Here is a 5,445-nt window from a genome sequence, read left to right as displayed (position 1 = left end):
ATTACGTTATGCCCTAACCCCAACCATATCGGTCAAACCGAGTTGCATGTCGGTCCCACCGAAATCACTAACGGTCACTAGGTTTACTAAATCGGTCCGACCGAGTTTGTTGATTCGGTCCCACCGAGATTGGTAAATTGTGTGTAACAGTTAGATTTTGTGTGGAGGCTATATATACCCCTCCACCTCCTCTTCATTCCTGGAGAGGGCCATCAGAACAAACCTACACTTCCAACTTACCATTTCTGAGAGAGAACTACCTACTCATGTGTTGAGGCCAAGATATTCCATTCCTACCATATGAATCTTGATCTCTAGCCTTCCCCAAGTTGCTTTCCACTCAAATCTTATTTCCACCAGATCCAAATCCTGTGAGAGAGAGTTGAGTGTTGGGGAGACTATCATTTGAAGCACAAGAGCAAGGAGTTCATCATCAACACACCATTTGTTACTTCTTAGAGAGTGGTGTCTCCTAGATTGGCTAGGGGTCACTTGGGAGCCTCCGACAAGATTGTGGAGTTGAACCAAGGAGTTTGTAAGGGCAAGGAGATCGCCTACTTCGTGAAGATCTACCGCTAGTGAGGCAAGTCCTTCATGGGCGACGACCATGGTGGGATAGACAAGGTTGCTTCTTCGTTGACCCTTCATGGGTGGAGTCCTTCGTGGACTCACGCAACCGTTACCCTTCATGGGTTGAAGTCTCCATCAACGTGGATTTACGATAGCACCACCTATCAGAACCACGGCTCAAAAATCACCGTGTCTCCAAATTGCGTTTGAAATCTCCAAACCCTTCCCTTTACATTCTTGCAAGTTGCATGCTTTAATTTCCGCTGCTCATATACTCTTTGCATGCTTGCTTGAATTGTGTGAAGATTGCTTGACTTGTGCTAAGATAGCTAAAATCTGCCAAAGACTAAAATTGGGAAAAGGTTAAGTTTTTAATTGGTCAAGTAGTCTAATCACCCCACCCCCCTCTAGACATACTTCAAGGTCCTACAAGTGGTATTAGAGCTTTGGTATCCATTTGCTTTGATTTCCATAGCTTTTGGTGGTCATAGCCTTGGTTTCACAACCTAGGAGAGTATGGCGTCTAGCGAGGGAAGTTATCACCATAGAGGTCCTTACTTTGATGGCACTAATTTTGCTAGTTGGAAGCATAATATGAAAATGCATATTCTCGGACATAACCCCGCCGTTTGGGCTATTGTGTGTATTGGCTTGCAAGGTGAATTCTTTGATGGGAGGGAACCAAACCGTGAAGCTAGTGCGGATGAATTGAAGATGTTGCAATACAATGCTCAAGCTTGTGATATCCTCTTCAACGGATTGTGCCCCGAAGAATTCAACAAAATCAGTCGTCTTGAGAATGCAAAGGAAATTTGGGATACTTTGATTGATATGCACGAAGGTACCGACTCCGTCAAGGAATCTAAATTGGATGTGCTCCAAAGTCAGCTTGACAAGTTCAAAATGAAGGATGGTGAAGGTGGCGCTGAAATGTACTCTAGGCTTGCTCTTATCACAAATGATATTGCGGGCTTAGGAAGTGAAGAGATAACCGACAGATTCATCATCAAGAAGATCCTAAGAGCATTGGATGGAAAATATGATACCGTGTGCACATTGATCCAAAGGATGCCCAACTACAAGAATCTCAAGCCAACGGAGGTCATTGGAAGAATTGTGTCTCATGAGATGTCACTCAAGGATAAAGAGGAACTTCACAACAAGTGAAGTGGTGCTTACAAAGCCTCAAGTGAAGCCCCTACATCATCAAGTGAGAAACAAACCTTCAATGAAGAATTGAGCTTAATGGTGAAGAACTTCAACAAATTATACAAGAGTAGAAGCAACGAAAGAAGCTCCAAGTCAAGGTCTTACAATGACAAAAGATCTTCCAGTCGAGAGCGCAATTGCTACAATTGTGGGAGACCCGGACACTATTCCAATCAGTGTATGGCACCCTACAAAAGAAGAGAAGATTCTCTCAAGAGAAGAAGTAGAAGAGAAGAATCACCGCCAAGAGAGAGAAGGAGTAGAGATGATCATTATGAACGAAGAACATCCCGGAGAAGCAAGGATTCGGAAAGGAAGGACAAGTCATCAAAGAGCTACACAAAACAAAGACATCAAGCTCATGTTGGTGAATGGGTATCCGGTTCCGACTCTGAGCATCACTCCGAGAGAAGCTATCACTCCGACTCTAAACATACTCAAGATGAAGGTGTTGCCGGTCTAGCACTTGTGTCGACCAACTCCTACGACATATTTGATTCACCAAATGAAGGAATTGGAAGATGCTTCATGGCTAAAGGCCCTAAGATAACTCACCCCGAGTATGTTGATTTCAATAGTTATGAAGATGACTTGTTAGGTGATGATGATTTACTTGTTGACAACTCTAGTGATGAATACTATGATGAAACGTCAATTAATCATGCTAATCAAGATAAACCGAATGACAATGATAAGGAGAAGATTGAGCTTCTAACAAAGAACTAAACACTCTTAAGTTAGCTCATGAAACAATCTTAGGGGATCATCGAGAACTTTTGAGGACTCATCAGAAGTTACGCTTTGAAAAGCTCAATCTTGAGCAAGAGCATGAGTTATTAAAAGCAATCAATGATGATCTTCGCAAGAAAATTTCTTCTTACATTGCCAAGCGTTTACTCTTATCTACTTACATGCCTCAAGTCAAGTCTAGTAACAAAACAAGAAGGATTCTTCCTCTAGTAGTAACAATAATCATGCTAAATCCAATGTTGTTGCTTCTAGTAGTTCTCTTGATTCCACTAATGATTCTCTTAGCCAAGTTACACTTGAGCAAGAAAATAGCTTATTGAACGGAATTATAGAGAAAAGTGTATACAAGAGCCTTGCCGGGAGTAAGCAATTCGAGGAAATTGTACGCAAGCAAGGAAGGCACCGGAAGAATCAAGGTGTTGGTTTTGAACGAAAGTTCAATGCCAATGGAGTTGAGTGGGAAGAAGATAAATACCCCAAGACAAAGTTTGTCCCTCAACAAGAGAAGTACGATCCTACTTCCTTCAAGGGAACACAAGCTCAAGATGATCTTCCACCACAAGACAACAAGCAAAAAGGCAAGGACAAGCTTCAAGAGGAGATTAATGCATTTGAAGAAGCTCCTAAGGCCTTGGTCAAGTGGGTTCCCAAGACTACGTCAAGTTCTACTTCATCAAGCACGACTACAACTCCAATGATTCCCATCAAGATGATGTGGATCCCGAAGAAGAAGAACTAGAGAGTTCTTGAGGATGCCTCCGCCAACATTCTTCACTCATATCATCATGGCAAGGACAAGTGCAATCAACTTCCACATCTTGCACTAGTTCAAGGACTCACAAATCCTCATGTTGGTAAGGCAAGGGACAAGGTAACCTAATGCTTTCATGGAAATCATCTTGTGTGTGCATCACTCTATGTATATGGATATACTTGTTTGTTCCTTATGGGACTAACCCGTGTAGGTATTGAAAGTGCAACTCACTCCAAAGGATTGCTCCAAATGATCTTCATCAACATTGAGCATCCACATCTTCAACATCTACATGAAGTCATCATCGACAAAACCCAAGGTTAGTTCATCCCTCTAAGGGGGGATCTCACATCTAGGGGGAGCTTAACTCTAAGAATTGAGTCAAAGCAACTCTAATGATGTGAACACATAAATGCATTACGTAAAAGTGGTAACCCCGCTTGAGCTCAAACAATGAGTATGACCTATGATCAAATGTTCTCATTTGATTCCTAAGTCAATATACTCATATATAGATGACATAGTCATTGCCAATTGTTTGATAGATGCTAGAATTGGTTGTGCATGCTTTGCCACATATTTAATTTGCCATTTTATTGTGTGAGCATATTGGTTGCATATTTTACTCATTCGAGGACATCCACTTGCTGCTTTGATTGATTGGCTTCTTTTCTCTTTTGCCAAGTGGATGAACAAGAATGCCTAAGAAACTTCTCTAGCTATCTATACTTTTCTTGTCTCAAACTCTATTCATGCTACATCACAAAATTTGATCAAGTCAGATTCGAACTACTCTGTGTGAGGAGCACTCGGAGTCCCCGATTCGTCATGGACTTAAACTTCCAAAACTTCTTTGTGTGTTTCGGTCTGACCGATTCTTCCATTTTGGTCATACCGAGATCACTAAGTCGATCTAGGTTTTCAATCTCGGTGCAACCGATTTGAATTTTTTGGTCTCACCGAGTTGCTGTAACTGACAACAATTATGCATCTCGGTGCCACCGAGTTGTTCCACTCGGTCACACTGACAGGGTCGGGCTATATATACACACGGGCAAAAATTTGGAAAACTTCTCCAAACCTCTTCGCCCGCGCATAGCTCTCTGCCTCCTAGGTCTCCGGATCGTCAACTTCGTCGCCAGCCGCCTCCAGTCGCTGGTCTCCGCCGCCGTCAACGGAATTCATCCCCGTCGTTGCTGCCATAGTGAGTTCATCGCCAAACTAGGGTATGGACTCGATCACAGTGCTATCCTCGTCCGATTCCTAGCACATTGTGTTCATTATGATTCTTGCCATGATTGAAACGCATCTATCCAGTCAAAACAATCCTTAGAATAGATGAGATTTGAAAATTTAGGCTTAGGTTTCCGCCGAAACCATCTCAGACCCACCGAGTTGAAAAACTCGGTTCCACTGATTCCGCAAAGTCCATTGCACAAGTGATTCTCGGTCTGACCGAGAATTGCGAATTGGTGTAACCGATTTTAGAACTCAGTGAAACCCTAGCAGTCTCGGTGCCACCAAACTGTGACTCGGTCTGACCGAGATCACTAGTTTAGGTTCCAAAAGCTGCTTCGGTATCACTGAGTTTGCAAATCGGTTGATCCGAAATGCTTTCTGTGGAAAACTAAAACTAAGTTTTTGAATCATTCTTTTGCAAAAATCTCTGCATTTTGTGATGATCATCCATTCTATCTCAACTACAACTATTCACAGGGTCATCAGTCAGTGTTTTGAGCATGTCAGACCAAAGTGACAGCCAGAACAAAGAAGAGGAGGAGATTCACATGAGTGAGGGCACTAGTCCATCTAGTACCTCATATGATGGCAGTAGGAGCACTCCTAGCAATTTGCCCAAAGCAGCCACAAGAGCCAGAAGGAAGAGAACCTCAGACTCTAAGGATGAGGACTATGTGGCAGCGGAAGATGAGGCTACTTCCAAGAAGGTAGTGCTCAAAAAGGAGTATGGCTCAGCAAAGACCACAAAGCCTGGACTGAATAGGAATGTCCCTGCCAAGAGGACACCTATGCTGAAGGTCAGAGGATCAACACAAGAACATGAGAAACCTGATCCCAAAGCGCCTGTTGCAGAAGGAAAGAAGAGGAAAGAAAGGGTCAGAAAGACCATGGCTAGAGTTGTTGGACAACCTTCCATGATCGAA

The sequence above is a fragment of the Triticum aestivum genome, chromosome 1B, assembly GCF_018294505.1.
Source record: "Triticum aestivum cultivar Chinese Spring chromosome 1B, IWGSC CS RefSeq v2.1, whole genome shotgun sequence".
Lineage (NCBI taxonomy): Eukaryota > Viridiplantae > Streptophyta > Magnoliopsida > Poales > Poaceae > Triticum > Triticum aestivum.
Note: the sequence above shows the minus strand (reverse complement) of the source record.